Below are 26,724 nucleotides of genomic sequence, written 5' to 3' on the forward strand. Positions count from 1 at the left end.
ACCTTTCTTAAGCTGTGGAGTAGACTGGCTGCAATTCATTTATAGAAATGTGCTTGCATACAGTTTATTATAGTTAGAGGAGGGAAGCATTGGCTTCCTATCAAGCTTTTTGTTACTCATCCCACAATCTGCTTCTGTATGGATCCATAAAACATGAAAACAACCCTCTCTGTTGGTACCCCTGTCCCAAGGAATCCCAGGCTGCTCCTCTAGTGGGCCACCTTAGCAAGGCGTCCAGGAGCCGCTCCTGCGTGGCTCAAAGAAGCCCTTGCCATCTGTGCCGGTATTAAGGCCCATGCCATTCAGCATCCGACTAAAAGTCACAAACACTTGGGTTTGTCAGTTGCAAACTTTTGTCTTCTGATGTCTGTTGAGTTCCAACAATGGGCTGCATGCCTCGTTACACGGCAGATTGACATCTGTACCGTGCCTTCTGCTCTACCCTTACTAAATCCTGCGCCTTCCGAGCAGGAGTATTGCTGATCGCTAGGGCTGGAGTGGGGATCTCAGTTAGGTTATCGGCTTACAAGAAGAATTTACCATGCATGCATGTAGAGTGAAATCCCCACTGTTTTTCATGGGCCAATGGATCTTTATTACTGGCTGAGATTAAGCAGGAGCTGAGTTCAACATTAAATTGCATCACAATTTCTATGCTAATGCAGCCAATAACCAGGGTTGATGTGAGTTAAAAGGGTTCTTTTAATCAAATCTATTAGTACTTCATCTTTTTTGGAATCAGCATATAATCCAATAATGGCAGTCATTAGTTTTGTCAATAATCAAAATAAGTAATCAATAAATCATAATAAATGCATTAAGCAAGTTCCACAAAGTAAAGAATCTCTATTCTAGAAATGGGAATAAAAAGGTGTCAGTTAGAAGCCATAAAGAGTTCCAATTTGAAAGAAAATGATCATAAACATAAAGCTTCAGCAACATAAATCAGCTCAATAAATCAATTATCAATTAAAGCAGAAGTTCTCATAAAGAGAGGGTCAAGACACTCAGTGGAGTCTCAGCATGAGCAGTGTGCTCTCTGATTGAAAGGGCCAAGTGAGGTTGAATGAAATATACAAGTGTTAACCTACTCTAGGGACACACACGTTATAGACTTGGGCCCATATTTATACTTTTTGACGCAAAACTGAGATAACGCAGTTTTGCGTCAAAAAAATTAGCGCCGGCTAACGCCATTCTGAAGCACCATGCGGGCGCCGTATTTATTGAATGACGTTAGCCGGCGTTAGCCGCCGGCGCCGTCTGGTGTGCGTTAAAAAAAACGACGTACACCAGGCAGCGCCGGCGTAGGGGGATATGGGGCTTGGGCATCAAGAAATGGGGCAAGTCAGGTTGAGGCAATTTTTTCGCCTCAACCCGATTTGCGCCATTTTTTTTTCACTCCCAACCCCCATAGAAATGACTCCTGTCTTAGCAAAGACAGGAGTCATGCCCCCTTGCCCAATGGCCATGCCCAGGGGACTCCTGTCCCCTGGGCATGGTCATTGGGCATAGTGGCATGTAGGGGGGCACAAATCAGGCCCCCCTATGCCACACAAAAAAAAAAAAAAAAAAACTTACCTGAACTTACCTTAATGTCCCTGGGATGGGTCCCTCCAGCCTTGGGTGTCCTCCTGGGGTGGGCAAGGGTGACAGGGGGGGTCCCTGGGGGCATGGGAGGGCACCTCTGGGCTCCTTCGGAGCCCACATGTCCCTTAACGCCTGCCTTTTGCAGGCGCTAAAAAACGGCGCAAAAGCGGCCGTACGTCATTTTTTTTGACCCGCCCACTCCCGGGCGTGAATTTTGCCCGGGAGTATAAATCCGACGCACATGCCTCGGAGTCGATTTTTTAGACGGGAACGCCTACCTTGCATATATTTAACGCAAAGTAGGTGTCCACGCAAAAAAATGACGCTAACTCCATGGACTTTGGCGCTAGACGCGTCTAACGCCAAAGTATAAATATGGAGTTAGTTTTGCGTCGAAATTGCGTCAAAAAAAACGACGCAATTCCGGCGCAAACGGAGTATAAATATGCTCCTATATATATTAATTGTTGAAGCTTGATAATTATTCTTTCTTCAGCCAGCCCTCATGGAAACAGGATCACTCCTCATTTTAGCAGGAGCACAATGAGCTTAAGCAGCAATATTGAGTGAGACATTTCTTATCAACTAAAATGTTATTTCTCTTATATCTTCACATCATTAATTCTCTTTAGAAATACTGCATCTTCGTATGTGAACTTTTTCATTACCTCACTAAATAACACGACTATTCATTAGTTAGTTCAGTGTTTTTTGTGTATATAGAAACAGTTGCAAAGTTAAATAAAAACATTTATGCAACTACTACTCATTGTGAAAAACATGTCCATGTTAAATAAGCATTATTTAGTCATGCCAGCTTCTGGTTTCAACTATTCAGGCCTAGTACAAGCAATTATGATTGATACAATTTTTTTTGCATTTAAATGCATTTAGTTTTCATTAAAGCCTGCATGTTAATTCTGCACATTATTATAAAATGGTATCATTTTTCTTGACATGTAAAACGCTTGTTAGATAAAATATGGCCGTTTAATCGCTGTAGTGTGAATGGAGGAAGCAGCTTCAGATGAATGACAAAAATCTCCTATGCCCTGATTGCCTTTCAATGCTCATTTATGGATTTGTGACGGAAGTAAAGTACATCAAATGGCATTGGTCAACCAGAGAGCAATTAATATTAGCAGAATCAGTTTCGAACTACATGGGCAGACAGCATGTACTATGACACCATGGCAACAGTGACGCCAGATATTATAGCTGCAGAAAGAGGAGGTGAGAAACCACAACACACCAGAAAACTTGAAGGCAAAAGTAGAGAACTACTAAAGGCAAAGGCCCTTTAGCTTCACATTTTGATTTCCATCCGTGTCAGATTGAATCCAAAAAATGTTTTTGCAAAACACAACCAAGTAAAGCCAAAGCAAAGTAGGGCAAACAGTTGTAGTGACCTCATTCCCATAAATTACAGTTGTCAATACAATATATGAGGGATAAAGTACCTCCTGACATACATTATAAGGATACTGGAAATTACTGAGGAGTTCCATAACCATAGAGGAACAAGGCAGAAGGCCATTTTCCTTTATAAGGTTATGGAACTCCGAGGTGACTTGCAATATTCTTATCATGTTCATCAGGGGGTACTTTATCTCATATAATACATGTTCAAACCATCACCTTTCCCACAAACCACTTAACCCCTTGGTGCGTTGCTCTTTCATGTGCTCTTTTCACGCTACACCTGCATATCCTCAGGAGATCCCAGACAATACAGAACACCACCCCAGACGTAACCTGGGCCCTCTCAGGCGCAACGGTGTCACCCCCACCTCAGAAACCTCCACTGGCTCCCCATCCAGAAGAGATGTCATTTCAAGCTTGTCACGCACGCCTACAAGGCCCTCTATGATCAAGGACAGGACTACATCAACCACCGTATACACTTCCACCAACCCACCAGACACCTGCACTCTTCCTCCCTTCACCTCGCAAACACACCCAGAATCTGAGGCCGGTCTTTTTCCTACATCACCGCCAAGGCCTGGAACAACCTACACCTCCCCATCCGAACTGCACCCTCACTGGCAGACTTCAAGAAAAGACTCAAGACCTTGCTCTTTGACAGAGACATCGCACCCCAGCGCCGAGATACCCCCAGGGGTGACAGCGACATGCTCTAGAAATGACTGAATGATTGATTGATTGAGTGATCGAGTGATTGATTGATTGAGTGATTGACTGAAGGAGAGAACATATTTGCAAACAAAGAATAAAAATAGAACTTCTAGTGCAAAATTAAACACATCAATAAACTGTTAGATATTTGTTGTAAAAAAATATTAGAAAGAGTTCAATACGTCAGTTTTAAAAAAACACAGTATCTCATAATATGTAAGAACATGCAGAAATATTTAAACTTTTCCATAATTATCTAAGGAATGCAAAAAATAATCATGTTCCTTCTGTTAGTCATTGTAAACTGGGAAAATAGAGCAGAAGAAAGAGAAGCAAGGTTTCATTTTTGCAGCTGCTCCATGACCTGATCTGATCTGTTTTTCACCTTGGCTGCTGGCAGCAGGAACCGTGATGTCAAAACGCGACTGCAATAACTTAGTACAGTTGAGTTCTGACACCTTTTGTTTATAATCGGCAAATAGGTGTGTGAGGAGCCACTGATTATAAAGATACTATAGACAGGTATTTACACAGATATTGCAGAATCCCATGTATTATATATTTGTATATTACCCAGTGGCGGTCGCCACTGGGTAGTTACAGTTAGATCAACTGTTCCATAGGAAAAGCATTTCTTGTGTTACTAATATCTTTGGCCCCGTTTGACAAATCTCCACTAAACTTTCCAAAAAGTTGCTTCTTTTTTGACTAGTTTGTGCATGGGAAAGGGCTACAGCAAACATTGCTGAACGGAATTACACCAATTTTGGCAGGAAGCTAGATCTTAGACTGCACATTGTGCTTTACATGATTTGGTCGAAATCCAAGTTAGAAATTGGGTTTCTGGTTGGGAGAGGTTTTCAACCTGTCCAACCAGGAACCATAATCCTAGTCAGGGTAAGTCACACACACTCTAAATTGGGCTGTGCTCACCCCCCTGGTAACCTCCTGGTAACATGTGAGGTACTGGGTTTTTCAGAACCGGTACTGATCCGGTAACCCAGCAGTGCCAGGGTACACCCAAAGACCTCGGGTACTTTCCTGATTCAGACTATAGAAACTCAGAGTCTTCTAGGTGAAGTCAAAGATCGAATTTATTGGCTGCAACCAAGTGACAAGCGTCCTAGAAGTACAACAGCACGGTTTGTATGTTCTCAGGAGACTGTGTCTCAATGCAAAGTCAGGTTTCCTTATATACAGTTTTTTAAGCTTCAGGCAAACATTCTTGACATTTTGGTTGGTCATTCACATGTTTTCACTACAAAGGAAAAAACAGTGTCATGATGAAACCTCATATTTCATGTCATCCAACCCATAATAAATTACCCGGCAAGGCCTAGTATTTTACATCAGATAAGTGTGGACCCCCAATAAAAACGGGCACCTCCCCCTCGTAAAGTAAGAAGAAGAAAAGAGCAGGTGCAGGTGTGACAAGATTAGGCAGGGTGTGTGAGCGATAATAAGGGTTTTATGGCATGGTGTGCCTTGATGCTATCTGATTCGGCCACTGGGAGAGGGACTGACCAAACAGGTTTGGCCTGAGGCAATGGTTCCAGCTTGCCCAGGTCAGAGAAAAGTCAATCAAGGTGTACGTGTCCTTGGAATCAAATCTGACTGTATTATAAGCCTATGTGAGGGCAACTTTTAAAATGGCTGCCGTGTATAAAATGGGAGCCACGAGTGCAGGACGAAAATGGTGATTTCGAGGTGAAAACGCTGCTGGAATTGAGCGAAAATGCTCATGCTTAGTGTACTAGTCATTATCGGTCTTTTGATACTAAAATCGTACTGCTGTGGCAAAGTAAATTACATGGGTCCAGAATCTTTAGAACCACAAACCCTCCTTTTGCCCTTACATAGGCAATAAACCTATTCTCATGCTAATCTGAGTCCAGGTCTATGTTTATAAGGCCATGGAGATGTTGCTGGAGCAAAATTCTAGTACTTGGTAATTCTCTCTGGACAGGTCTCCTTGAACATGAAGTAGCACAAAAGGCCACATATGGCAGGACAAAATAAGGAATACCTCTATCTGCAGTAGGTGGCATAAGATCACACACCCAAAAATTAGTGATGTTCACTACTAACTAGTGTTGATGCAGAAGCTGTACAAAAGAATTGCTTACGAATTCTGATCTTCTAACCTGCTCATGTTCAGGAAAAGGATGAAAAGAGTGCAAAGAAACAATAGTAGGAAAAGACATAGGTTGGGAAGTGGGTGCAGAAGTCAATTGAGTAGAGAAAAACAATCCCACCCATAAATGACAACGTCATGTTTAAAAGACACTAGAAAACACGTTATTAAGAACATATAGACAACGGGAGAAAGTAGTGACCACTATTACAAATGAAATAATAATTTTTCACAACCCTAACCAAAAAGCAAATCCTAAAATTATCTAGTAACATTTTTAGGGCTCCTCTGCATTTCAGTAATTTTTGTATGTTCAGGTGGAACAGTGGTGACTCTCATCAATGCTCTAAGGTGAAAAGGGGGTACTCTTTCCACAGAAAATGGACTTTATTCTGCTTTTACTAAACAGAATAGTACTTTAAAACAATGCCAGCAAAACAATCAGTCTCCTAACACCTAGTCTATACAATCACACGGAAACCTCTTGTGAAACCAACTATGCCCAGAGTCCGTTCAAAAAGCCTCTCTGGCAGGCTTCTATTGTCCATCAAATTTTCTTTTGTTGTTTTCTTTCGCATGGGCCTCTCAATTCAGGCCTCTTCGTGAGAAAAGTACTGCTTAGTTGGAGTGCCCTCCTGGCAAACACCCACAGCTCACTCGAAAGTCTCAATGTCTTAAAGCAATGCACCAGTGTCTCTCCTCTGTGGCAGACACTACAAACAATGTGCTCTTCATTGATCAAGGGCACAAATCATCTCGTGCAGACCCAAGCACCATTAATTGGGAAATAGCTCAAGCTCAGCAGCACTTTCAGACTCCAACACTCATTATTTAGTGTCAGAGGACGCTCAAGCTGCTCTTTCATGGGCACCACAATATAGTGCCTTTTTCCAAACTTGAAATCTCCGGTGCACTGCCCTTCTTCCGTTGGAGCAAAGAAAAGGGGGTGTGTGGCCAAAACTCAGGCCAAGGGGCTCAAGGGATTGCACACTGTCAGAGGTTACCAGCACATGACAGGTAGAGAAATGAAACCTCAAAACAGCTCTGCCATCAACAACAGGAATCCTTCTCTTTAGCTCTTTTACACTGAAACTTTGGTTTTGTGATGTCCAACGCCGTCTGATGGAGCAAGTACGATACCATGCGCTGGCGATCGCTGTCCAGCTTTGCTACTTTCTGGGTGCTGAGACTGTAGGGCCAAAACGTCCGTCTTTCATCTGTAGCTGTCACTGATGGGAATTAGGCTTAAATCAATGTCCTGCAGGTTATTATGACTTGATACCCGCAGAATCTAGTGACGTAGGAAATGTGCCACAGTTGTTAGTTCCCTTCAATTTAGTACAAAAACAGTTCATGGTTTTTAACAAGGGGACTGCAAGCAGGTGGTCTGCAATCTTCAAAGGAGTAGCCATACACCATGGGCATAAAAGACAAAGGCAGAAGGGCAAAACAGGGTCTCTAGCATCTTTAATTGTGTTCTCTCCATTATTCTCTGCCATCTATAGCTACATGAGAATTCTATCTGAATGGATTTCCTCACACAGTGGCATTGTCTAATGGGGTAAACACATATTTTCCTCAATGATTAAGTCTAGGTGTTCCTCCTTATCTTAGAACATCTCAATAGAGAAATCACATGATACCGATTATCAGGGACATGTAGAAACCTTCCTTTAAAAACTGTGCATCAGGTGCACTATGCAATACACAGGCTAATAGTCAAATGTGCAAACAAAAAGACAAGAACTAGAGGGTCCTGATATTTGCATGATTAGGACACATCTGATCCCACCAAAAATTAAAGTAGCAGGAACAGAAGGGAACCGAAAACCAAACTAAAATAGACATTGAAAATTCGTCATGTTCAAAAAGGTAAACATAAGATATCTCCTATTGAGATGGAAAACTTGTCTTACTATAATATTGAGTCAGTTAACCAGTCTATCGCTACCCTGACAGTCAGGCTGGAAAACATTGAAGCAGGCCTAAGGCAAATTCTTGAAAACCAGTCTGGTCATACCAAAGGGAATTATACATAACATGGGGGTCCCTGGTACATCACTGCAGTCTGGAAATGTGAACCTGAACAATACATCAATAATAATAAAAGGTCTGACTGGTGAAAGGAATTTGAAAAAGAGAAATGGGACTAGGACATAGCTAAAATCTCAATAACTAAGCATGATGCGACATTGGTCAGGGGAAGTAACAAAAGAAAAAATCTATAGGAAGAACAAAAAAATTATTTGGGTGATAGTCAGGCATGTGACACAACACCGAGAGTACGGGTGATACCCAAAGGCCAAAGTTACACAAATTTTAACTCTACCGTTGGTGACTACACCATATACGGTACTCCTAGCTAATGTTTCAGTTCCTTCTTCAGGAAAAAATGAAAACCTGGTTTTCTTTTAAGGAACAAAAGCCATATGCTACTTAGGAAACAGAACATCATTAACTAATGTAATATAGAAATTAGGCCACCTTGAGTCACAGATCTATAATTTCATCCTTGGGTCCAATCAAGGCTACATAAATGTAGGGCTGCCTGTTCCTTTAAGGGAAGGGGCAGTAACATGACTAACTGCAGGTGACACACTTTGATCCTGTATATCTCTTTTTATTTTCCTTCAATACCATTATAGCCAAATAGACATGCACTGGTGAAGTGTTGTCTTTTATGTTCACAGCATGAAATATCATTATCTGTGGAATTTAGTAACCAGAACAAGTTCAACCAACTGTTGTGTAGCGATGGGCATCGTCATGACCATCCCCTCACAACACAGGGGAGCTTGTAATAGTATCAAAAGCAGCAACAAACATGCAAAAAACAAATAAAAAAAATAATAAAAACGCACAAAACGTCAAGCCATCAGATATACTTGCTGTGTATCAAGCACAAAAAGCATAGACAAAACAATAGCATGTGTGAATAAGCGGTGACACACAACACCATGTCATGTACTTTATGCACTGTAAACCTGCAGCCCAAAACCCAATATTTGGGCCTGTTTAATTTGTCAGGTTTAAAATCCTTACCCTCCTTTTGACAGTAGATCACCAGGCAATGGAAATCTGCTGTCAAATATAACTTTACTGTTTCTCTTCTAACATACAGGACCAGCAAGAACAATTCATGATAGGACCAAATACATGAAAATAAATTTCCATTACTTAACTGTTACCCTCTTGTCAGTTACTTCGCAACATCAAGCCACCTTAGTTTTACCTTTCTAAAAGTAAAAATTGTTACACTGACACTCCATATTAATTTGGCACCTACAATTTTCACTGTGAAAAATAAGTCTTAATTGGCAAATCGTTCTCATTAAGGCATGTAGCCTTCAAAATTTTAGAAAAGGGCTGCATCTTATTTTCTGTCTAAGACTTAATACAACACTTCGTTTTCTGTCAAATAAAAGCAACTAGCAGGCATCATTTTATTTTTTTAGAGCGGAGACACAAATGTATCAGTTCTGCAGAGCATTTAACATGATGTTGGGACTTTCGAAGAAACCCCTTTTTTTAATATTTTCCCTTTGGAATTAAGTTCTTTAATTGTATTGATGTTCTTCTGGAGAAACCAGAAATCCCACTTTTAGAGGCCCGTAGGGTCATTCTGCATTTCACAGAGACAAGGCCCTAATTTAAAAGGTCACAAGTGTCAACATGACAGCCTCCTCCATTGTTTATGGGAAAACTAAAGATAGCATCTCAGCAGCGTGACTTGAGCCAGCCTCTGTAGCTCTCCTAGCTTCTGCCACTCTGAATCTGTCAAAGACAGTAGGCCTTCCTGTTTTCCTTCTAACCTGCAATAATTCATTCTATTTAAAAAAAATAAAAAATCCTTATTAGGCGCTAAAAAAATTATCTCTATTTCCAGATTATTAAACTACATTTACTGTGAATAATTCACAAACCTTAATAACACACATACCAGTTGTTAGAATAAATGCTTGTTGCAATCCCATGCAATGGTACATATTTCATCAACCTCGAATGAATGAACGTCTCAGTAGGCCCAGCTGAAGTTAGAACCTTAAACCTTGATATTAAAACAAGCCTTTGTACTGGCACATTGACTCATTGAATCATAAGAAGGCACAACCTGCAAATATATATCAAACCTAAATGTATGCATTTACTGAAGCCTGAGACACTTTAAAAAGTACTCTGAATGAAAGAAAATGCTTTTTAAACAGTGCTTTTGCCCAAAATCGACTTTGATATTTTAGGCATTAAAAAATCAATATCCTACAATTTTCTTGCATAATATGCATTACCAGAATGTCTATTACACAATCCATGAGTCAGCCATTGAAAATATTAACTTATACTTTATAGAAATGAGCTTGTTTGCTCCTGCACCAAGGGAAAATTGCACATACAAATGTCATTTTAGCGGTGCAACATAACTTAAATTAAATTTTAATGCTAGGAGGTCATAGTATAGGTATTAAGCTTTATAAATATTAAAAAACGATTTTGAAAGGCACTTATTTTTTAAATAATTTTTCCATAATTAATAATTTTCTTTTTTTTTTAAAAACCCAATTATTCTTTTTTTTGTGATAATTCCACATATTAAAGCAAGCTGCATCCCTTGCCTATTATTTGGGATACATTAACTCACAAGCCTAAGCGCATAAGCCTAACTTGAAATGCGTCACATTTTTGCGCCACTTTCATTTAAAAGGAAGGTTATGCAAAATTCCACCCATGTTTAACTGGGAAAGTGCTGGCTGAATTGAACATTCCTATCAAATATACTGCAGCTGAAAAGTTTGCCTGTGAACATCTAATACAATGCATCTAAGAAAAATGCTGTAAATTTATTTATTTTTTTGCAAAAATAGATAATTTCGTGTTTTTTTTGGGGCCCTATTTATATCTATTGAATGTGTTTTCTAATTTATTAAGCATTTAACGGCAGTTTTGTATATGTGCACAATTGCTCATTCTATAAATTAAAGAGCAACATATAGCTATGTTAGCACATCACATGGTTCATTTCTGGATTTTTTCTAAGTTTGTACTTAATATTAATTAACCAACATTTTACTTAACAAACTGAAAACATCAAGAAGACCCACAAACACACAATGAGCTCATTTCAGATATAAACAGAAAACACTCAGGACACACAATACAGCGCGCTTTAGCCATTTTCCATAAATAGCGCCGTCGCAATTTACTTACAGAACCGTTTGCAGATCCTAGTTGTAAGTCATATTTACAAGAAAAAAAGAAAACTTTTCTCAATTATTTCCAAGAATAGCGGACCCATACTTTATTAAACGTGATGGGGCCTACTCCGTGCTTCACATATAGTTCATAGGTTGGAGTTCCAATCGGAGGAACCGGACATGAGTCCTCCAACCGGGAGTCCCTTTTACAACCAAGACAAAACAAATTTCCAAGTCTGCTAAGACCAGGCATCTTCGTTCACTAGTCTAGCTTCAAACTTCAAAGGATTATCGTTTACGATAGTCTCGTGAATACACGAGTCCTTCGGCTTTGGTACTTGCAAGTTCCAAATCAAAGTGATCCCAAAGGGATACCAAACCAAATGTCCAACTAAGGACCAAACCAAGTGTCCAACTAAGGACTGGGAGACGCTCCACTTATACTTAACTGAAAATATCGATGACGTCACCAGAAGACTCGTCTTATCGTTTCGCTCTACCAAACATCAAGGGTCCAAATCAGGGCGACAGCCAGGGCAGCAGTCCTTCGTAGCCGTCGGGAAGTGGGGAACCTCGCAGCAAAGACTTTCGGACCACGTCGACATGCAGGGGTCGATGAAGTGGCGGCCTTCCTCCAGAATTTTCACACAAAGCTCCCCACGGACCTCAGGCTTGGACCGGTACCGCTGGTATCGCCCCACGTTGGGCGCCAACTGAGGTACTGGGTTTTTCAGAACCGGTACTGCTCCGGTAACCCAGCGGTGCCAGGGTACACCCAAAGACCTCGGGTACTTTCCTGATTCAGACTACAGAAACTCAGAGTCTTCTAGGTGAAGTCAAAGATCGAATTTATTGGCTGCAACCAAGTGACAAGCGTCCTAGAAGTACAACAGCACGGTTTGTATGTTCTCAGGAGACTGTGTCTCAATGCAAAGTCAGGTTTCCTTATATACAGTTTTTTAAGCTTCAGGCAAACATTCTTGACATTTTGGTTGGTCATTCACATGTTTTCACTACAAAGGAAAAAACAGTGTCATGATGAAACCTCATATTTCATGTCATCCAACCCATAATAAATTACCCGGCAAGGCCTAGTATTTTACATCAGATAAGTGTGGACCCCCAATAAAAACGGGCACCTCCCCCTCGTAAAGTAAGAAGAAGAAAAGAGCAGGTGCAGGTGTGAGCAAGATTAGGCAGGGTGTGTGATCGATAATAAGGGTTTTATGGCATGGTGTGCCTTGATGCTATCTGATTCGGCCACTGGGAGAGGGACTGACCAAACAGGTTTGGCCTGAGGCAATGGTTCCAGCTTGCCCAGGTCAGAGAAAAGTCAATCAAGGTGTATGTGTCCTTGGAATCAAATCTGACTGTATTATAAGCCTATGTGAGGGCAACTTTTAAAATGGCTGCCGTGTATAAAATGGGAGCCACGAGTGCAGGACGAAAATGGTGATTTCGAGGTGAAAACGCTGCTGGAATTGAGCGAAAATGCTCATGCTTAGTGTACTAGTCATTATCGGTCTTTTGATACAAAAATCGTACTGCTGTGGCAAAGTAAATTACATGGGTCTAGAATTTTTAGAACCACACATGGCACACAGCAGTCAGGCCAAACTTAAGAGGCAATGTGTTAAGCATTTGTGCAATATTTCAAACAGTAAAACAGTGAAAATATCACACAAAAGATATTGCACCTGGTTAGAAAAATAGAGCTTAATTTAATGAACAAAACAAGACCAAAATGACAAAAATCCTAAAAGTAGAACTTGATAACTTTTTAAAGAATAAACTTTAAACCAGAATAAACTGAATTGTAGTTTTCTAACTTCAACAAGGTAAGGTGCGTCCCCAACACAGCCATAATGTGGATCTCTCCCTGACTGCAACAGAAGACTGAGTCCCCCCCTGGGCCACTCTCACCCAATGGATAATCTTGACCTGATCCCTAGAGAAATACGCAACTCATGAACAGCCACTGAGCACACATAGGCTCCCTAACGGTGGACGTAGGCATACTGTGCAATGATCACCACAAACTGGCTGACAAAGTACACACAGCTGAGGGGAAGCTCTTAGAGGTGGCCCCATAACATATCTTAAACACAGCTGCCATACAGGAGCTTCCGAGATGAGGGACCGAATCCCACTTTATTCATTGAGGAATGGCTCTGGTGAGTCACAGCCCCTCAGGGCCTGTCCCCGATGCTTGCAGTTGAGCGCACGCACAGGGTGCTGCCCCGCCGCCTCCATCCCAGATCACCACCCTGACATATGGTAGCAAGGATTCTGAACTTTAAAGACTGAGATCATCTTCTACAAAAGGCCAGACAAGCAGTACCTGTCATTGTGAATTATGCTACAGTCTCACTTTTGCCCTGACTACAGACTCGAAGTGCAACAACGCTGCACATCATTTCAGTCAGTGAAGAGACAGCGCGGCAACGAGGGACTCACTTATGCTTTACTATTCCCAGCTCGGCTAAAGGTCCTACATGAGGAATGCACATTGTTTTTAAATTTTCCAGAAGCTGCCTGGGACTGCCTGGAGCATCAATACCCTGCTGCTCACCACCTGCCCCTCTCAGGACAGACACGGAAGGAAGCCTGGAGACTGCTGCACAGGTGAAGATGGGGCTGGGAGATGGCGTTGGCGACGACACCCTCGCCACAGCAGGCATTGGAGGACATCCATGGCAGCACAAAAATACAGGTCCTTTTCGAGCTCTTCCAGAATGGCACATTGAGACTCAGACTTGAATGCCAGTCTCTTGAGGGGCTATCATTTCCAAGTCCCCTGAAACTCAGGGTGGAGACATTTGATAACTTCTTGTGTGGAGGCTGCTCTCCTCCTGCAACTCCCTCTGCACATTCTGATGATTTTGGTGGTGACACTGCTCTGCTAGGGGTCACCACCATGCCAAACGTGCGCCAGGTCCCGCAGGACATTATGGGGCCCAACCTCCAGAGCGGGCATTTCAAATGAGCGGCTGTCCCGCTGCTCTGGGGAGAGCTGCTGTGGCAGCTTTCCTTTGTTTTTTTTTGGGGGTGTCCAGTCCCCGCCGGACACCCCACTGTCTTCCACATAGTTGGAGAGCAGCTGGGGGAGCCCACCCCGGCTGCTCTTGTCTGCTCCACGCCCAGCCAGCACCTTCACGTTCCACCGTGGGAGCCGGCTATTTAGTTGGAGTCTGCCCGATCCTGCGGGTGAACGCACATGGTGCTGCAGCCGGGCTGGCCACATGGGAGAGTGTGGTGGCACTCTCTCCTCCTTTTTTAGCTATCGGTGTCCAAGGAATAGGTCTGGGGGGCGCCCTCTTCCTCTTTGCGGTGCGCAATGGCTTCCCTGGACTTTGCTCCTTTGTGAGGCATTGGGATGAGGTCTGGAGCCCCTCTCACTATCTTCGTGGGGGACACAACTGCAACCCCTGACTTTGTTTCTTTGTAGGGCCCTGGGATGGGACCTGGGGCACATCCCCTTAGATAAAGAGATCTTGGGTCCCGGGGAGGGGGCATTTTCGACAATCTTTGGCTCATTTCACTCCTGGTGGCGACCCCTTGCCACCTGGAGCACTTTCTTTAGGCCTCCTGGTCTAGAATGTGCCCAACTCGGTATGGCGCCAGTCACACTGACTGACAGCCTTTCATCTGGGCGCTTTCCTCTCTTCTGGGCAGCATGCTCTCCTTGCACCAGAGCCCAGTTTTCCCCCCAACTGGTCCTCAGGGACTGTAAGGGGACCAGCTTACCTGGTCCTGGAGTGTGCCCCACTGGGTCTGGGGTCATTCAGGGGCACAGTCCTTGCCCTAATGGCCAGTCACGGGGTTCTTCTCTCCAGTTGTCCATGATGCCCGTCTTCAGTCCCAGTGTTCTGCAGAGAAGCACAGCCAAGCGAGAAAGCCTTCCCCTGTGCAAGACCTTTTCAGTGGAGGTGGAAGTGTCCAGCAGGGCAGCACCTCTGGCCTATCCTTATGTGCCACATCACTTCTCTGCACCTGTCCAAATCTTCCTGCACAGTCTTCTGGGATAGCTTAAAATGACATCATCCAGGAGTCAGTTGTCGCATGTGCTCTGAGAGACTCAGCTCCTCCTCCCTCACCTTCCTGCTAGGGCCTCTCCTCGCTGAGGGGTTTGGGGCAGGTCCAATTCCTGGCATGGCTGATTGATGCAAGGCCCTGCTCCTGCAGCTGGACAGAGCAGTAATTAGCTCTAATTCTGAACTGAGTCAGAGAAAGATGAAATCCTGGATGACACATGAGCTGTACAAATATGCTTTTGTAACCTACGGCGTTATTCTTTTAATACAGGTTACAGTGTACATTGGTGCGACTCTAGAATCTGTGGACCCTAGGGAACTGGAGTTGCGCCCTAGGCCAGCCTTTCCATTGACATATAATGGAGTGTCACTATAATAAAGACAGTAAGCACACTGACTATCACTCACATCTAAACACCCATCTCATAAGGCCTACCCCAGGTCACCACCCACCCTAGATGGTCCCTTCTGTGCCAGTGCAGTTCTTGAGCTGCGCATGCCAGGAATCCTCCCCACGCAGCCCTCACATGGGTGCACACGCATTTCAACATGTGATCATGTGTAATCAGCCCTGGCCTCCTACCCTTGCTGCATCACAGCAGCCTTTGCTTAACAAGGTGGCACCGGTGATAAACATGCACTGTTCATTTTACAATTAGTTTACTGTGGGTGAGTCCCAAACTTTGAGGCTCCCTCACAGTAAAAGGTCAAAAACTAGGTGATCCAAAAGCAAAACATTAGTGCGGACCAGATAGTCAGAACCATTCTCTCATATTCATTAACTCGACCCTCTGCTCCTGTCTCTCTTCTGGGGGGTTGAGCTTTCACACAGCTCTCGGCTCATCAATCTTATGCCCTGGGTTAATTTATGTCTATAGCCCTTGATACCAATGTGTACACTCTAAGGGGGCATACTCATAGGTGATGGGACTTTGGGCTCCCGGGGGCTTGGTGAAAACTGTACCAATCAAGTTGGTCCCAGACTTGGTAAGACCGACCCATGGACGGCAATGTACAATTGGCCCCCTCCTTTAGTGATAGCTTACAGTTTTGTAAATTGCTAGTTACTGTTTGTTCAAACAGAAGTTTTTTGTTGGTCCCAGAATTGGGAAACTGCTTTAATGCACACTAGATATGTACTTGTGCTCATCAAGTACACTGTAATGTGAGCCATGCCTTCCTGGCTGTGAGGGCTACCACAGCAATGGCATGGCTTCAGTGTTACAATGCTATACATTACTGACATGGAGCGTCAGGGGCTTGGGTTCTCCTCACAGGAGACACAGGTGTCACGACTTACATGCTGCTTTAACCTGGAGTCTGCAGAACGAGTGGCGTGGATCTTGTTCTTGAATGTTCGGCCTTGGCCCAGGTAGGGGCGACTCTGGTAGCCACGGTGCTGCAGGCAATGGGTATGCCAAGAGCAGGCCGTGTCCCTCAGAAGTAGTGCCAGAGGGAAAAAAACCCTGAAAGGGGCAAAAACCTCCAAAAGATAGGTTCCTGCAACAGGAACAAAATGAACAGGTAACAGCAGGAGCAAAATACAGGAAAATACACTGGAACCGACGAGAACCAGCACAGGAAGACAAGGAAGTAGGAGCGAAGACACCATCCAAACAGAAAGTGTTGCAGCGCAAGGAGAGAAAGAATCACAGCCCTTAAATACCAACAAACAGGAAGCGACCAACAGGAAGTACAAGGACACCATCTTAGATAGGGAAAAACACATAGAACTGAATGGAATAGGAGCCATAGAGAGTAGGGAACAAGGAATGCTGGGAAGAGAAGGGTAATATGGGAAAGGGAGAAAACATAAAGGAAGGCACAACCAAATGACAAGAAAGAGAAGAAGAAGAACAGGTGAGTGGGGGGTCAGACCTGCCTGTGAGCGCGGTGCGCTAAAGAAGAACGAGGCCCCATGCCCAATTTGGGGCCTTGGAACGTGCAGAGCAGGCTGGGGACACGGCACGTCTTGGGACCACGTGCCGCGGCCCGAGCCGAATGTTCGGCTCGTGCCGCGCGCAGCGGCGTGACAATAGGGTCCTGGCACAGCTACATCACTGGAAGGCATCTATAATATACTTACAGGAGACACACATCTCCCCCTCGAAGTGGCTAAACTGTGGGCGAAATGGAGGGAGCAGTCATTTGGCTCAAGGCTGAGGTTCCCATTAAGGCACAGGTCACCAAAATTGACACACAGGGCTGTTATGTTTTCATCCAGGGCATGTTAGATGAGATCGCAGTGGTACTAGGAAACATGTATGCCCCTAGTACTGAACAAGATATATTCCTGAAACTGCTGTCTGGGATCCTAGCTGAATGGGCACACATCCCCTGGTTTATAGGTGGGGAATTGAATGCAATATTAGATATCTCACTGGACAGGTTCCACCCCCACATTGCCTAACACTAGTTAGGTTAGACAAGCTAAGGCCCTTACAAACCGGATAGCCCACTGGTCCCTGGCTGATATTTGGAGAGTACATAACATAGGTTTGCGGAAATATTCCTTTTTCTCCCCGCCTCATGGCCTACATGCTCGATTGGATCATATAGTAGGCCCACCACACCTGACAAGACTCTTTACTGATGTGAGCTACCTGGGAAAGACATTCTCCGACCATAACCATTTGGAGATGGTTCTGGAGTGGGGCCGAGCCCCCTCACCGGTCCTGACATGGCAAATCCAGCCACCCCTGCTGGAGGACCCAGCATTTCAAGAAACACAAGGCAAAGTCATAGATAGTTACTTCACTACTAATGAGGGCACAGCCTCAACACCCCTCATAAGGTGGGAGAGATTCAAGGTGGTGATTAGAGGGTGTCCTTGGCGGCAGCGTTAGGGACCCTTTGTAAAGTACTGGCAAATTTACTCTGCACCGAAAATCACATGGGGGCCCTAGAACAGGAAGGAGCTGCAGACCCCACACGCTCAAAAACTGCAGGAAGCTAGAATACAACACCGGAAACACTTGAGCATCTCAGGGTGCTTGACTACACAAATTACACTAATATATTACACACCGACAGCGACAGAGCTGGTACCTCATTGGCCTGCATGATCGAGCCCCCAAGATCCCCCACCCCGATACTAAGCGTTATCTCACCCACAGGAACATACTGTACTACACAGACAGATATCAATACCGCTTTTCAAGCATACTATGCCAATTCTATACCACCCGGGCCCAGCGCCCTCTCCGATACTTCAGCATAGGTTCCTCGATAATTTACGACTCCCACAGATCTCAGGAGATGAGCATACAACACTAGCAGCAGCATTCTCAATGGAGGGAGTACATATGGCCATTAAGGACATGGCACACAAGAAGACGCCAGGAGTGGATCGGCTGCCCTTAGAATTTTATTCTATATTTGCCACACATTTAGGGGGTCATTCTGACCCTGGCGGTCATGAACCGCCAGGGCCAACGACCGCGGAAGCACCGCCAATAGGCTGGCGGTGCTTCTGGGGCCATTCTGACCGTGGCGGTAAAGCCGCGGTCAGAAAAGGGAAGCCGGCGGTTTCCCGCCGGTTTCCCACTGCCCCAGGGAATCCTCCACGGCGGCGCAGCAAGCAGCGCCGCCATGGGGATTCCGACCCCCTTCCCGCCATCCTGTTTCTGGCGGTTTTCACCGCCAGAAACAGGATGGCGGGAACGGGTGTCGTGGGGCCCCCTAACAGGGCCCCATTGAGATTTTCAGTGTCTGCTTGGCAGACACTGAAAATCGCGACGGGTGCAACTGCACCCGTCGCACACCAGCAACTCCGCCGGCTCCATTCGGAGCCGGCTTGCCTTTTGGCGGTCGCCCGCCAGCCCAGCGGGAAAGTCAGAATGACCGCCGCAGTCTTTTGACCGCGGTACGGTCTTCTGGCGGTTCCCGCGCCGCCCGCCAATCTTAGAATCACCCCCTTAGTCTAGTGTCTACAGAAGCTGTATTGAGCTGCATTGGATGTGGGCAAGCTACCTTCCACATCGGGCCAGGCCCTTGTCACAAGGCCCTTGTCACCACCCTATTAAAACAGGGCAGGGACCCTAAGAACCTATCTTCTTCAGGCAGCTGACTCCCTAACCACATATTATAAAATTCTCAGCGAGATTCTGGCCAAAAGGCTGGTTCATTTTCTTCTGAGACTAATAAATATTGACTAATGTGGATTAATTCCCGTCAGGGGTACCACACTGAACATTAGGCACCTTTATCAGATCTTGGAGGTCGGCAGCAATCCTTTCCCCAGGGCAGGCTATATATTGCTAGACTTACAACAGGCGTTTGACTCCTGAGAGTGGGATTACTTTTTCTAGTATTACAAAAATTGAATTTCCCACCTGCCTTCATAAATTGGGTCAAGATTCTTTACACACACCTAGTGGCCAGAGCTAGGATGGGGACATACATTCCTTTTGAATATCCGATATCCTGGGGCACAATACAGGGTTGTCCATTGTCTCCACTGCTACTTGTCCTGGCAATGGAACCACTCGCACAAAGACTGCGCCAAGAAGGGGTAGGACAGAACATCCCAGGTGAGCGGCAGGCACTCACAGTCTCCTTACATACACCCATGATATGACAATGGACCTGACACCTTTACCAGAATCCTCCAATTATTTAGAGATATATCTGGCTTGGAGGTCAACCAAGCCAAATCAAAAGCGTTCTCCTTTCGGGACATCTTACCCCCTGGCACAATCCCATTGGGGACACGCCAAATATCAGTATCCCAACAAACCTTTCGATACCTAGGCATTCACATTTACAGGTCCCATACAGACTTGCTTGATGGAACCCACAAGAGGGTGATGTCCTCTCTCCAAGCCTAGGTGACGTTCTGAGTTTCCCTTACGCTGTTGGTGGCTGGCTGTCTGACCCTGGCTAAGATGATGATACTTCAGAAGCTGCTATATTATTTTGTTAATCTCCCCATCATTATCCCATCCACAGTATATTGAACACTTTACTCTCTACTAACCAACCTCATATAGGCCTTGGGTCAAAGCTGCATTAGTCTCCAAAATTACAGCTACCAGTTGATGATGGAGGATGGGAGCCCCAGATTTTAGATCTTACTGTTTGGTAGCACCATTACAGTACCCCTTTTATTGACTAGCGGGCATACATTTGTAAGAAATAGGTTATACGCCGTCTCAGTTACAAAATGGCTACCTACCCTCACTGATATTACCTAACAAGGTTTGTCATCCCCAAATGTTACCATTGCTACTACATAATGCTCTGATGTACTGAAAGGAAAGGTAGTGCAGTGTGGTGCTGCGCCAAAATTGGCAGCGTTGCGTCACTTTAGAAACACAGGGATGCGCCGTATTCAAGTGAATACAGCGCACCCCTGCATTTCCCCCTGCATTGGTGCTAAATTTAGCTGCCTGCACCAACGCAGGCATCGTTGCACCATCATGTAAGGATGTCTGTGTTGAGGGGTGTGATTGTTTATGTGCGGGAAGGTGTCCCTTCCTGCACATAAACAATCACTAATGGCTCTTTGGCACTTCTGTGTGTGCTGCACAATGCAGCACACACAGAAGTGCCAAAGCGCCATTTTCAAATGATTGTTTATGTGCAGGAAGGGACACCTTCCCGCACATAAACAATCATTTCTGGCATTTTGCTCTTATCGAAAAAGCAAAGAACGAGGAGGAATAAAAGTATTCCTCCTTGTTGCGCCCTGCTAACGGCACCCCTCAGGTTTATGAAATTTCATGAATCTGACACGCGTCAAAATGCAATGGGTGTTGCTGTGGCATGGCCACAGCAGCATCCATTGCACGCCCATTCCCCGCACAGTGCTGCGTGGGAAGGGGCCGTATTTACAAGGTGGTGTTATAAATACGGCCCCAGGTCTCTAGTTGGCAGTGGTTTGCACCCTGTCCACGTAGGGGGCCCTCACTCTAGTCAGGGTAAGGGAGTCACACAGCTCAGATAACCCCTGCTCACCACCTTGGTAGCTTGGCACAAGCAGTCACGCTTATCTCAGAGGCAGTGTGAAGAGTATTTATATACACACACACACACACACACACAGTAAAAACACTACAAAAGTACTCCAAACCAGTTTAGAAAAATAGCCAATATTTATCTGAATAAAACAAGAGCAAAACAACAAAAATCCAAAATACTCAAGTAAAGATATCACTTTTTAAAGGTTTCAATGAGTCTTAATCCATTAGAATCAATGGTTGTAACTTTTTAGCACAAAGAACCTGTGATGCATCAAAAATAAATACGATGCAGGCCGCAGGGGAGGTGAGGCTCCAAAAAGTAAAGCGATGCATCGGTTCCTTACTGTGTAGGGGAGGTGATGCACCGATTCTTTCCTCTCAGGATAGGCAATGTGTGGGTTCCTTACTGGCAGGGGCGGTGATGTGTCGATTCTTTCCTGGCCGGCGAGGCGGTGTGTTAAATTCCAGACATGCAGCCTCGGTTCCTTGCTGCAGTGTGGGTCGATGAGTGGAAAATCCAGATGCTCTTTGTTGATGGAGCCGCAAGGAAACAGGTGATGCATCGATTCTGCAGCCGTGAGACAGGCGCTGCATTGATTTTTCTGCTGTTGTGCGTCAGTGCGTGGATTTTCTCCTTCAGATCACTAGCTTACTCTTCCAAGGGCCCAGGGACTGGAATTGGCACCACTTGGCAAGTCAGGACTATCAAAAAAAGAGTCCAGGCACTGGCATATTAAGACTTTGATGTCCCTGAGACTTCTTAACAGGAGGCAAGCTCAGTTGAAGTCTTTGGAGAACCTTGGAAAGCAGGATGTAGAAAGCAAAGTCTAGTCCTTTCACTCCCAGTACAGAAGCAGCAAACAGGTCAGCACATCAAAGCAACAGGAGGAGTGACAGTCACTCCTATGGCACAATGTCCTTGGCCCAGAAGTGTTCTAACTTTGTGGGATCAGAGGTCCAGTATTTATACCAATGTTTGTCTTTGAATTAGGCAAACTTCAAAGAAAAGTCTTTGTAGTGCCTTTCCCTCCCCTAGCCCCAGGCACACTCCAGGGGGTTTGAGACTGCTTAGTGTGAGGACAGGCACAGCCCTATTGAGGTGCAGGTGTTAGCTCCCCCCACCACTCTAGCTGAGGAAGACCCATCAGTCTGCTCTGTCAAGGTAGATCTAAAAATGTGGGACCAGATTTATGAGAACTGATGCATTAGTGCAGCAACGCAGAACTGCATCAGAAAAAGCTGAGCTGCATTACGTCAGATGAAGTGACATGGATGTGCCATATTTGCAGTAGGACGCCCCATGTCCATAAGGTCAAAAATGTTAACACATCAGCGGGAAGGATGGCGCACAGTGTTGTAACGCATCTGCTCCAAATGTGATTCAAAGCTCATTTGCAGCACATAAAGCATTTTTTTTACGTGCCACAAATCAGATTTGTGTCAAATAGGAGTGTGTCATGCATTGGAAAGCCCAAAAAATGGTGCATTAAAAAAAATTGCAATTCAGCAAAAGCAAGAAATGGAGGGAGCAGCAAGCACAAGCAGTCAGGGCAACAACCCCAACACCAGTCAACATGTCCAGACAGAAGTCTAGGGGAAGAGCAATTTCAGTGAGGAGGAGAACCAAGTATTAAGAGATGAGGTGACAAAAAATGAACACCTTCTCTTTGTCACCTCATAATTACCTTTAGGGAAGAAGAAAGCCATTTAGCAGTCATACTGGATAAGATCAACAGTGTTGGCCAAGCAAAAAGGAAAGTGTCAGAGCTTAAAAAAAGGTGGCATGTCTATAAGCGCAGGACCAAGGAGAAACTGGCCAAGAATCCGAGGGCAGTCATGCGAACCAGAGGAGGACCAGAGAACAGGAGGAGTTGGACCCACTGGAGGAGCAGGTGACATCACTCATTCAAACTGAATGTTGTTGGCAGGAGTTCCTGCTGCGTTCAAGGACCAGGTTGATCTACAGGTAAGTGTCATCAATGACCAGGAGGAGTTGGACCCATTGGAGGAGCAGGTGGTGTCACTCATCCCAACTGAGTTGGTGGCAGGATTTCCCGGACAGGAGAGTGTGGCAGTTGCGGACGAGGTTCATCAATGACCAATATACCTAACCTTACTGTGACAATACAGGTGCACCATGAGACAAATGTGTTTGTCTTGGGGCTACACAGCCAAAAGTGGAGTGTGAACTAATGGAATGGCATGGGGTTTCCAGAGGATCAACTTTTCACCTGAGAGGTGATCCCGGGCTTCATTATGTGGAGTGTCTCCATGTAGGATCATGTGAAGAGCCATGTGTAAAGTCACCAGCATGAAACCACATTGCATTCAGTTGTCCTGATGTGCAGGGTCAGGACCCACAGGTGTTGTCTGCCATGCTAGAGACCACACTAACTCCTGTTTTGTACAAGTGAGTATTAGAGCTGTGGTGAATGCAAGTTATGTATACCAGAGGTCCATGAGTGTTTGTCGGAAAGGTAGATGGTGTGTGAGATTGGTGAGTCCCTGGCTGTGTAGTGCCATGATGATGTGGCTGAGCAGATTAAACTGGCAGTGTTAAATGTGTTCCTCAGCCCCTGAGACGCCTCACATGTATTGAGTGTGAGTGTAACCAAACATGACATCAACTGTGCAATATACACACATATTACTGATTAGGAACCAGAGCACAGAACCAAGAACAAACATCACCCCCCCATTGGAAAAGTAAATTTGAAAAATATGTGTTTCAAACTGTGCAAGAACTATAACAAAATTACATGCAAGAAGCGCCACACTTTACAAGTAGTCATTGTCAAAGATGATGGAGGTTCTTCAAGCAAGTGTGAACATAGTCTTGATTTTTAACCAGCCATACAATGTCTCCCTTGCACAATGGTGCAAGGGTGTGTGGGCTAGTGGCAGGAACCTGCGTGTGTCCCTGCACAATCACAAATCTGTAATCTGTACTGACAAACAGATCCCAAAAATACCTGTCGTATGACTTTCACACTGCATGCAATAGTTGTATGCTACCTGTGTTGTGCTGTTAGTAACAATACAAAATGGGGCCTATTTACTGTGCCTAAAGAGGGAACATGCACCACATTTCACTCAGATATAAGATAGATGGACCAAGCAACATATAACTACAAAGACTGCAGGCAAATTGCTACATCATGTTCTCAACTCAACTCACTCCACCTTACCAACTCATAATTATTGAAATGATGACTTGGGCCCAGATGTAGCAAAATCCGAATTTGCGAATCTCAAATTGCGAGTCTGAGCGACTCGCAATTCGAGAGTCGCAAATTCGGATGCTGGATGGTGTCCCTGACACCATCTGCGAATCGGAAGGGGGTCGCAAAGACCCACCTCATTAATATTAATGAGGTGGGTCGCAATTTGCGACCCCCTTCCGATTCGCAGCACTCACAGGGATGGTGGCCTGCTGGAGACACCATAGGACCACTGCCTGCTCTGAAAAAATGTTTTCAGGGCCATTCACAAAGCGGAAGGGGTCCCATGAGGACCCCTTCCCTTTTGCGAATAGGTCAGCATCCATTTGAAATGGGTGCTAACTGAGAATTGCTTTGCGACCGCGTTCGCGGTCACAAAGCAATTCTACATAGCGATGCGAATCGCAAATAGGAAGGGGAACACCCCTTCCTATTTGCGAGTCGGATTCCTATTTTGCGAGTCGGTAACCAGGTTACCGACTCGCAAAATGGGAATGAGCATCGCAATGTGCTTTTTGCATGGTGCAAACAGCAAATTTCCCTGTTTGCACCATGCAAAAAGCATCGTACATCTGAAAGAAATGTATTCTATACAAACTATGGTGCATATGTATACTTGGTTTGCACCGTTTTAGCATCTTTTATTTTTACGCTAAAATGGCGCTGACCTAACTCCACATTTATATTTTGATGCTAGACCCATCTAGCGTCAAAATATTGGAGTAAGCCTCATGTTGTGGATGCAGCAAACTACCTTCCTGTAATTAGACGCAAGGTAGGCATTCCCGTCCACAACATGACGCTAACCCCCTAGTGCCATATCGATCCTTCAGTGCAGAAACAACGCGCACGGAGGAGGCAGACCCACCTAATGGTGCTAAGCCTGCTTAGTGCCATTATTTAATACCTGTGTCAGACCAGGCGTTAGGGTACCTGTGGACCCATTTCCGTGGCCAAACACCATGGAATGGGTTCACAGATGCCCATCCCAAGTCCCATCAACATCCCCACCGACACCAGAAGGACATAACAGGATGGGGGACCTCATCCTGGGTAAGTATAGAAGTATTTATTTTGGTGGGCCATTGGGGGTCCCTGACATGGGGCCCCCTGCATGGCACTGGGTTTTATGGCCTTGCCGAGGGGACGGTGCTTGCCATTGGGGTGGTGGGCATGACTCCTGTCTTTACTGAGACAGGAGTCATATTTGGGTAATAGTGTGTCAGAAAATGACGCCAGGCTAGTTAGCAGCATATTTATTGCCACTAACCAGCCTAGAGTCATTTCTAACCCACTAGCGCCTTTGTCCCTACCACCACCCTCCCCGGCTAGCGTCTTTGTTTTTGACGCTAGTCATTCTTTAGCGCCAGCATGCATCAATCCATAGATATGGTGCACTGCTCCCGCTATGGAATGATGCTAGCAAGCGCTGAGGAATTTGACGCAAAACTGCATTAGCACAGTTTTGCGTCAAAATGTATAAATTTGCACCTATGTGACCTAACTACATCTAACTAGTCTAGGCTACCTAACCTTAAAAGAACCTTACACTAACTTACTTAATCTTACACTACCTACACCTACCTAGCCTATCCTAACTGACCTTACCTCTAGTCTATGCTATCTTATCTAAAATTAATCTTACCTACTAAACACAAATGCCAATTTAAAAATCAGGCCCTCAACACTTAATACATGTAGATCAGCACAATACTGCCACAGCCTAAACATACACTACCTAAATAGGTATTCCTAAGCAAATATAAATATATTTTTGTATATTTAATTTTTTTTATAACACAGTACACGTTAAGCTACACGTTAAGCCCTCACCTTCTTAAAAAAAGTAATACTATAAAAACACATTTAAATATAACTACCGTACATCATAACATATGTAACCACTAAACCTATGCTTAATCCTAACTAACACTATGCCTATACTAATACAACTAATACAAAACAGTTTAACAACAGGGAAATAGGATTGGACAAGGGTGGATTTTAAATGTGTGCACTGATGCGATCCACAGTATTTTGGCACCAGCATGCCACAAAGGCTTGCCTGTTCATTTTCAATTGCCTGCATGCGCGTTTTAAGTTCAGATAAGTCCTTCAGAACCTGGTTCTGGAACATTGAGTCACTTGCAAGTGCTGTCTGCATGAGCTGACGGCCTGCCACATGAGAGCCACTAGATGTGACTGGAATAGGTTGGCTAGTGTCCACCTGCTCTTGTGCTCCCTCCTGTTGTGCCACTGGATCAGCCTGTGGGTGCCGGCCTTTCTGCATTCAAGGTACCCGCCGACTCTGCCTTCTCATATCGCACACCCATCTTGCGAAAAGCCTTGCCTACATGCCTGATGTGGCGGTAGCACTCCAGTCGCAGTCAGTGCTGATTGTCCTCCTCTGCTGTCATGTAATCTAGGGAGGTAAAGAAATAACATATCAGTTCCAGA

General features: G+C 44.8%; 1 long non-coding RNA gene across 1 annotated transcript in view; it reads right to left on the reverse strand.

Annotated features, from left to right (window-relative positions):
* Positions 1-24,465: 24,465 nt before the first annotated feature.
* LOC138293564 (uncharacterized) overlaps positions 24,466-26,724 on the reverse strand; it is a 34,274-nt gene continuing 32,015 nt past the window's right edge. The window contains exon 3 of the long non-coding RNA XR_011203044.1: positions 24,466-26,689. This is a non-coding gene — a long non-coding RNA (uncharacterized lncRNA). The remainder of the gene's footprint in view (positions 26,690-26,724) is intronic.

The sequence above is a fragment of the Pleurodeles waltl genome, chromosome 4_2 (genome assembly GCF_031143425.1).
Source record: "Pleurodeles waltl isolate 20211129_DDA chromosome 4_2, aPleWal1.hap1.20221129, whole genome shotgun sequence".
Classification (NCBI taxonomy): Eukaryota; Metazoa; Chordata; class Amphibia; order Caudata; family Salamandridae; genus Pleurodeles; species Pleurodeles waltl.